This window comes from Piliocolobus tephrosceles, chromosome 16 (genome assembly GCF_002776525.5).
Source record: "Piliocolobus tephrosceles isolate RC106 chromosome 16, ASM277652v3, whole genome shotgun sequence".
Taxonomy (NCBI): domain Eukaryota; kingdom Metazoa; phylum Chordata; class Mammalia; order Primates; family Cercopithecidae; genus Piliocolobus; species Piliocolobus tephrosceles.
In genome coordinates this window covers 45,854,685-45,863,856 of record NC_045449.1, presented here as the reverse complement: position 1 = coordinate 45,863,856, position 9,172 = coordinate 45,854,685, and positions in this window count along the sequence as shown.

Sequence of the window (9,172 nt, the reverse complement as noted above, 5' to 3'; positions counted from 1 at the left end):
GCAACATGGTAAAAATACAAAAAATTTCTACAAAAAAAAGTTTCTACAAAAAAATATACAAAAATTAGCCTGGTGTGGTGGTTAGCTCGCCTGTGGTCCCAGCTACTCAGGAGGCTGAGGTGGGAGGATCACCTGAGCCCAGGGAGGCTGAGGCTGCAGTGAGCCAAGATAGTGCCACTGCACTCCAGCCTAGGCAAAAGAGCAAGATCTTGTCTTAAAAAAAAAAAAAGTTGGAGAACTTACACTTTCCAATTTCAAAAGCTACAGTAATAAAACAATGTGGTACTGGCACAGGGATCCACATGTACATCAGTGGAATAAAATTGAGAGTCCAGAAATAAACCTGTATGTTTATGGTCAAGGTATCAAGATAATTAAATGAGGAAATAATTTTTTTCCCCACAAATAGTGCTGGGACATCTGGATAGCCACATGCAAAAGAATGAATTTGGACTCCTATCTTTTATCGTCTACAAAAATTAACTCAAAACTAATCAAAGAACTAAAGATAAGAACTAAAACTAAGCCGGGTGCAGTGGCTCACGCTTGTAATCCTAGCACTTTGTGAGGCCAAGGTGGGCGGATCACCTGAGGTCAGGAGTTCGAGACTAGCCTGGCCAACATGGTGAAACCCTGTCTCTACTAAAAATACAAAAAATTAGCCAGGCATGGTGGTGCATGCCTGTAATCCCAACTATTCAGGAGGCTGACACAAGAGAATCGCTTGAACCTGGGAGGCAGAGGTTGCAGTGAGCCGAGATGGTGCCACTGCACTCCAGCCTGGGCTACAAGAGCAAAACTCTGTCAAAAAAAAAAAAAAAAAGAAAAAGAAAGAAAGAACTAAAGCTATAAAACTCTTTTAAAAAAAGTAGGATAAACCTCTATTACCTTGGATTAAGCAATGGTTTCTTGCATACAACACCAAAAGCACAATCACCTGAAGAAAAAATAGATTAGACTTCATCAAAATTAAAAATTTGAGTGTCAAGGCCCTATCAAAGTTAAAAGATAAATCACAGAATGGGAAAAAATCTTTGCAAATCATAGATCTGGAAAGGATCTTGTGTCTAGAAGATAGAAGAGCTGTTTTTCTGTTGTTGTTGGGACAGGGTCTTGCTCTGTCACGCAGCCTACAGTGCAGTGGCATCATCATAGCTCACTGCAGCTTCCACCTCCCGGGCTCAGGCAATCCTCTCACCTCAGCCTCCCGAGTAGCTGGGACTGTAGGTGTGCACCACCATGCTTGGATAACTTTTTAAATTTTTTTTGTATAGACGAGATCTCACTACGTTGCCCAGGCTGGTCTTGAACTCCTGGCCTCAAGCAATCCTCCCGCCTCTGCCATCCAAAGTGTTGGGATTAGAGTGAGCCACCTCATCCAGCCTATAAGAGCTCTTATAATTTAATAATAAAAAGACAAATAACCCAATTTAAATTTGGGCAAATGACTGGAATAAGCGTTTCTCCAAAGAAAATATACAAATGCAAAGAAGCACATGATAAGATACTCAGCATCGGCCAGGCATGGTGGCTCATGCCTGTAATCCCAGCTACTAGGGAGACTGAGGCAGGAGAACTGCTTGAACCCAGAAGGTGGAGGTTGCAATGAGCCAAGATTGCACCACTACACTCCAGCCTCAGCAACAAGAGCGAAACTCCATCTAAAAAAAAAAAAAGATACTCAGCATGATTAACCATTAGGGAAATGAAAATCAAAACTTTCAAACCCACTAGCATGGCTATAGTCAAAAAGACAATAACTAGTATTAGCAAGGATATAGATGAATTGGAACCCTCATAAATTACTAGTGGGAATATAAAGAGGTGCAGCCTCTAAAGTGGAAAACGGTTTGGCAGGTCCTCAAAGAGTTCAACATAGAGTTACCATAAGACCTAGCAATTCCACTGCTAGCTATATGCCCAAGATAACTGAGAACATTATATATACTTGTACATGAGACCAGGAGCAGTGACTCACACCTACAAACCCAGAACTTGGGGAGGCCAAGGCAGGAGGATCCCTTGAGCCCAGGAATTTGAGACCAGCCTGAGCAACATAATGAGATCCTATCTCTACAAAATATAAAAAATTAGCTGGGTGTGGTGGTGCATGCCTATAATCTCAGCTACTGGGGAGGCTGAGGTGGGAGGATTGCTTGAGCCTAAGAGTTGGAGGCTGCAATGAGCTATGATCATACCATTGCACTCTAGCCTGGGTAACACAGCAAGACTCTGTCTCAAAAAAAAAAGGTGTAGCTGGGCGCAGTAGCTCACGCCTGTAATCCCAGCACTTTGGGAGGCCGAGGCGGGCAGATCACGTGAGATCAGGAGATCGAGACCAGCCTGGCCAACATGGTGAAACCCTATCTCTACTAAAAATACAAAAATTAGCTGGGCATGATGGCGCACACCTGTAATCCCAGCTACTCAGGAAGCTGAGATGGGAGAATTGCTTGGACCTGGGAGGTGGAAGTTGCAGTGAACCGAAATTGTGCCACTGCACTCCAGCCTGGCCAACAAAATGAGACTCTGTCTCAAAAGAAAAAAAAAAAGTATACATGAATGCTTATAGCAGCATTATTTATAATGGCCAAAAAGTGGGAATGTATCAGTCCATTCTAACACTGCTATAAAGAATTGCCTGAGACTGGGTAATTTATACAGGAAAGGGTTTTAATTGATTCACAGTTCCGCTTTGCTGGGGAGGCCTCAGGAAACTTACAATCATGGCAGGAGGCAAAGGAGAAACAGGCACCTTCTTCACAGGGCGGCAGGACGGGAGTGAGTGCAAGCAGGGGAAATGCCAGATGCTTATAAAACCATCAGATCTCCTGAGACTCACTCATTATCATGAGAACAGCATGGGGGAAACCACCCCCATGATCCAATTACCTCTACCTGGTCCCACCCTTGACATGTGGGGATTAATACAATTCAAGGTGAGGTTTGGGTGGGGACACAGAGCCAAACCATATCAGGGAACAACCCAGGTGTTTATCAATCAATGAGTGGATAAACAAAATGTGGTCTGTCCATGCAGTGGAATATTATTCTACCATAAAAAGGAATGAAGTACTGATACAAGCTACAGCATGGATGAACCTTGTAAGCATTATGCTAAGTGAAAGAAGCCAGTCACAAAAGGCCACATATTATATGATTCCATTTATATTAAATGTTCAGATAGGCACATTCACTGAGATTTGTGGTTGTCAGAGGCTAGAAGTAGGGAGCAATGAGAAATGACTGCACACAGGCACAGGTTCTGGAATTGGATAGTAGTGATTGTTGAACAGCCTTGTGAATCTGCTAAAAAACATTGAGTCATATATTTTTAAATGGTGAATTTTATGGTATATGAGTTATAGCTCAATTTTTAAAAGAGAAAAAAGCTGATATTTTCTTCATAGATAGCTCCATGATTCTCAAACATTTTGGCCTCAAAACCCCTTTAGACTCTTAACAATTACTGAAATAGCCCCAAATAGCTCTTGTTTATGTATTTTGTTTTTGTTTTTGTTTTTGTATGCTTATGTTCAGTATCCATTGACATTTACCATGTTAGAAAGTAAAACAGAAATTTTTAAAATATGTATTAATTCATTTAAAATAGCATTAATAAACCATATGCTGTACATATTAGCATAAGTAGCAGTTGAAAAATAATTGCTTTTTCCAAAACAAAAGAATTAGTGAGAAGAGTGACATTGTTTTGCATTTTTGTTGTCTGTTAAATGTCTGCGGCTGAGTAGAAGATAGCTGCGTTCTCATACCTGCTTCTATTTACATTCAATGTGTTGAGATAGGTTGTTTTGGTTGAAATATATGAAAAAAGTCTGTCTTCACACAGTTATGTAGTTGAAAAAAAGAAGACTATCTTAATAGGCTTTTCAAATAATTGTGGATATTTTTCTTAGATTACACACCAAAACTGGACAAGTATAGTTTCTTAAAGGTTAATTGCAATGTGGAACCTGAAACCGTAAACTTTTCAATTGGTCTATCATGTTTTTGTTTGTTTGTTTGTTTTTTCAGACAGGGTCTTACTCTGTCATCCAGGCTGGAGTTCAGTGACACAATCAGGGCTTACTGCGGCCTCAACCTTCCAGGCTCAAGAGATCCTCCCTGCTCAGCCCCTGGTGGGACTACAGGGATGCACCACCATGCCCAGCTAATTTTTTGTATTTTTAGTAGAGATGGGTTTTTGCCTTCCTGCCTTCCTTCCTTCCTTCTTTCCCTCTTTCCTTCCTTCCTTCCTTCCTTCTTCAGGGTCTTCCTCTGCCCAAACTGGAGTGGAATGGTATTATCTCAGTTTACTGCAACCTCCACCTCCTGGGTTCAAGCAGTTCTCATGCCTCAGCCTCCCATGTAGCTGAGATCACAAGTGTGTGTCAGATACCTGGCTAATTTTTGTATTTTTTCTAAAGATGGGATTTCACAATGTTGACGAGGCTGATCTTGAACTCCTGGCCTCAGGTGATCCACCTACCTCGGCCTCCCAAAGTGTTGGGATTACAGGCGTGAACCACTAAGCCTGACCTCAAGTTCCCTCTTTCTAATCTGAAAATGAGAATAGCACTAGCATCCAGGTCCACCTCAAAGGGTCAAACTGAAGTTCAGATGACCCAAGGATGCACTAGAAAGTTCTTTATGCATTGTAAATGAGAGTTGCCTACTCCTGTCAGGCTCAACTGCCTTCACTCTACAGGCAACTGGCTACAGGCTTCTCACCCTGAGCAGTGGTGAGCTCAGTCAACTCACCCTCTCCACGCTCCTCCTTCTTTCCCTCCTTCCCTCCCTCCCTCCCTTTTCACAGGAAACTTAAGAGTCAGATCCCTTCCATTGCAAATGGAAATTCTTGATTTGGAGAGAATAAGATAAAGGACCTGACATCAATCCTTATTCTTGAAAGCATGTTGTTACTTTCTAAATATTATTGAATTTTTTTTAAAAAAACTTCCCCCCTAAATCAATATATTTGAATTGCTAACAAGCCTGTCTGCCTTGTTTTTATCTTAAAGAATAAAATGCTGAGCCCTGCATAGGATGCTAGAGAACTCCCCCTCCCCGCCCTCCACCCCGTCTCTCTCTCTCAGTTCTGAACAAGGAGAGAAAGGGTAAAGAGTCCTTAGTGAGCTCCTTCTGCAGGGACAAGCCCTCTGGGCCCATCTGGATGGGAGCAGCCAGGAGAGGCAAGAAGCAGCTGTATTTGGTGGCACTGCCACAGCGTCCCCTCAGCCCCAGCAAGTGGCCTTTGGTCTAGAGTTGGTCCATCTGCCCCATACGAGACTCGAATCCAGCCCTAGAAACGCCCCCCACCTGCTCCAGGTGGCCAGCACCCTAGAGAGGACAGGAAGGGCAGGCCCCGAGCCTCAAGTCTCAAACACGGTGGGGGGCTGCGGGGCAAGGAGAAACCCAGGAGATGCTCGGGGTCGGGGCCCAGGGCAGGGAAAACCCTCAGCTCTGTCCCCTTTCTCTGGTCAAAACCCAGGTGAGCGAAGGAGGTGATGGAACGTCACCCTGGGTGGCCAAGGCAGTCACTCAGGTCTCGAGGTTCCAGGAGGTGGACGCGCTGTGACCCCCAGCCGCCTAGGCTCCTGCCTGCGCGATGAGCGTCCAACCGCCGGTTCCAGCCGCGAGGGCCCCCCAGCACTCCCGGAGCTGGGCCTTGCGCCGCCTTCCCTTGGGCGGTCGGCAGGGGTCAGTGTTTGGCCGCAGGTGAGCAGGCAGCGGCCGGGGCTGAATCTGGTTCTTCTAGCTGGGTCTTGCCCGTGCCAATCTGCCTGGACTTGTCCCCCGGCCATTAATTTGTTCTAGCCTATCGAGACTCCTCATATTCTCCCCACCCCCCGACCACTACCTCCATACTGTCCTTCCTAAGTCAGCAGGCCTGCACCCTTCCAGAAGCATAGATCCCTGAACACATGGATAATTACTTCCTGGCCTTATACCAGACAGTGATGCGAGATTGGAAAGAGGATATGGCATGGAGTCAGAAGATTTGAGTTCAAGTTCCCGCTCTGCCAATTACCAGCTGTATGATCTTGGGTAAGTCGCTTTACCTCTCTGTGTCAAGTTTCTCATCTTCGAAAATGAGCTAATCTCAATAGGAATGGCTATGATGCCACACGCATAGGATTTATATGCCATACGCTGTGTGTGTTATCATCTCGAGGGTTTAATAGGAGGAGACTATGGCCCGGAGAGATGAACAAGCAGCAGAAAGTAGCAGAACCAGCCTCTGAACCCAGGTCTATCTATTTCTATCATGTTAACCTGCCTTGCAGGGCTGTAGTGAGAATTTAAATGTAGAATGTATATTATTCTCTTCTGGCAGTTTTGCCTGGATCCTGGTGGGTGAGCTTTCACTTCTACTAACGGGGGAAGCAGGGAAAGGCATTTTTCAAAGGTTAGAAACATCCTCAGTTAGTGGGGTATGAAATGAAAATAGCCCACTAGAATACAAGCTCCAGAAGGGCAGAGGTCTCACTTGTCTTGAGTCTGTTGCTCACATAATTCCTGATATATAGTAGATGCACAAGAAATATGAAGAAATGTGTACATGTGTACACCTCCTACCTTCATTATAAGATAGATTCTAACACAGAGTCATTTTTCATACCAACCATGCAAGTACCAGGCAAGTGATGCTAATTACTAGTTCTCATGACCATTGTTGAGCTTAATTCAAGGGCTTTATTGGATCCCCCGAAACTCCTACAACCCTCTAAATCATGGGGATTCAATGACAGTCTTTTTATCAGTATGTTCACAAGACAAACTGAGTAAAGCAGCTTAATGACTCATCTTCATGACTTAGGACATTAAGAATAAGATGTGGGGAAAATGACAAATGTGACAAAACCGATGGCTCTGAGAAAATGTCATAGGCATGTGGCCCTGAATGCTCTCCCATGTGGCTCTAGGGACTTCAACAACCTTCAGTCCCATGTCCACCCTCACTCCGCTTCAATAATCAATTTGTCCTTGTCCAAAGCATTTTTGAGGACCTTGTTGCTCTTCTTCCCTGTGTTAATCAGGCACACAGCCCTAAAATATCAAATGCTAGGCAGATGCATGAACCCACAGGACAGCAACATCGAGAGGGCAGAGTAGAGGTAGGCTTCAGTTCAAAGCAGGCGTAGGTTTGCAGAGGGAAACTGGGAAATGAAAACAAGTTGTCTATACAGAATCTCTCCCTAGAAGTCCATTTAAAGAAAAAAGAGGCTCAGTACCATCAAAGCCATGGGCAGTGGTGCCATGCAAAAAAGAGCAAAGACCTGAATCTGAGTCTTGGATCAGTGAGCTTCTTAGCTTCACCTCCAGGCTCCAGTTTCCTGCACTCTAACTGGGGCCGTATTCTCTCCTCTCTCCTGGTTTCCTCCAGTTTTTCTGAACATTCTTTTCATTTTGGTTGTGAGGTCTTCTGCTGTTCTCTCCTGCACCCTTGGTAGATTCTATGCTGACTTTTTATTTTTCTCCTCTTATATGCTCTCATTAGAAAATCTCATCCTTTTGTGAATCCAACTGCTGCCCACGTGGGGTGATTCCCAGGTTTATGTTGCCAGTCCTATCTTCTCTACTACTCTTTAAATTTGAAAACAAGGGCCAGGTGCGGTGGCTTATGCCTGAGATCCTAGCACTTTGGGAGGCCAAGGCGGCCGGATCACTTGAGGCCAGGAGTTTGAGACCAGCCTGGGCAATATGACAAAACCTCATCCCTATAAAAAATACAAAATTAGCTGGGCATGGTGGCAAGCACCTGTAGTCCCAGCTACTTGGGAGGCTGAGGCAGGAGAATCGCTTGAACCCAGGAGGCAGAGGTTGCAGTGAGCTGAGATCACATCACTGCACTCCAGCCTGAATGACAGAGTAAGACTCTATCTCAAAAAAACAAACAAACAAACAAATCCCAACTTTGGGTCAAGCATTCATCCTTGACCAATTAGCTGTAGCTAGGGAAGTGGAGTCCTACAAACACAGCAAACCACCATGAGAATCACGGAGATGAATAGGGGCAGGAGAATTTACCAGAGGAAGCCTAGAGTGGAGTGCTAGACAGACCACCATGTAAAGTTACTAGCTGAGGACATTGCTACTTGGATACCCCCAGAGGTATTTCACCATCTTCCCCTGAACTCATCATTTTCCCCTGAAAACCTGAATCTCCTCTTCTCCTAGTCCCCATGAAGGGGCTGTCATCTACCAAGTCACCCCACCCAGAGATCTGAGAATCATTCTGGAATCTTCCCCCTCTATCGCCAACCCAAATACCTCTAGCTATTCATCATGTCTCTCTAATTCTACCTTCTAAATATTTCTCTTGTCTGTTGCTACTTCGGTGTTCTGAGCTCAGGCCCTCCTCACAGATCTGGAACATTGTAATTGCAATAGTTTCTTTCTTTCTCTTCCTTCTTCCCTCCCTCCCTTCCTTCCTTCCTTCCTTCCTTCCTTCCTTCCTTCCTTTCTTTCTTTCTTTCTTCTTTCTTTTTCTTTCTTCTTTCTTTCTTTCTTTTCTTTTGACAGAGTCTTGCTCTGTTGCCCAGGCTGGAGTGCCCAGCTAAGTTTTGTATTTTTATTGGAGACAGGGTTTCGCCATGTTAGCCAGGCTGGTCTTGAACTCCTAACCTCAAGCAATCTGCCCGCCTCGGCCTCCCAAAGTTCTGGAATTACAGGTGTGAGCCACCACTCCTGGCCTGCAGTGGTTTCTTAGCTGATCTCTCTGCTTCTAGTCCTGCTCCCCTAATCTACTGTCCTCACTGCTGGCAGCCATCTGCCTTTGTTTTCCTAAATGAAATAGATTATTTTCTGATTACATTAAAAATATATGTTCAGTCGGGTATGGTGGCTCAATCTTGTAATGCCATCACTTTGGGAAGCTGAGGCAGGAAGATTGCTTGAAGCCAGTATGGGCAACATAGTGAGATCTCATCTCTACAAGAAATTTAAAAATTAGCCGGGCATGGTGCCACACACCTGTTGTCCAAGCTACTGGGGAGACTGAGGTGGGAGAATAGCTTGAATCACGGGAGGTCAAGGCTGCAGTGAGCCAAGACCCTGCCACAGCACTCCAGCCTGTGTGACAGAGCGAGACCTGTCTCAAAGAAAACAACAACAAAAGACATGATCGGCCGGGCGCGGTGGCTCAAGCCTGTAATCCCAGCACTTTGGG